Source organism: Petromyzon marinus, chromosome 2 (genome assembly GCF_048934315.1).
Source record: "Petromyzon marinus isolate PM22_M1 ecotype Great Lakes invasive population chromosome 2, UKy_Petmar_22M1.pri1.0, whole genome shotgun sequence".
NCBI classification, from domain to species: Eukaryota; Metazoa; Chordata; class Hyperoartia; order Petromyzontiformes; family Petromyzontidae; genus Petromyzon; species Petromyzon marinus.
This window is the reverse complement of record NC_133668.1, coordinates 1,351,281-1,351,533: the sequence shown is the minus strand read 5'-3', so window position 1 is coordinate 1,351,533 and position 253 is coordinate 1,351,281.

The window sequence follows — 253 nt, the reverse complement described above, 5'->3', positions numbered from 1 at the left end:
TCGATTCACACGCTCGCCGTAAGTCGGGTTTTGCGCTGTCGAATCGAATCGGCGCGGACAGCGGTGTAGCGAAGCCGGGCGGCTCTCCGCTGCTGCTGCTGGGGTGGTTGGGTTGGGTTGGGTTGTTGGGTTGGGCTGGGTTGTTGGGTTGTGTTGTTGGGGTTGTTGGGTTGTTGTGTTGGGGTCGTCCGTGTGGTCACGGCGTTGTTTTTGCCCGCCCGGTTTAGTTGTTGTGCGAGGCAAGGCCGTAATT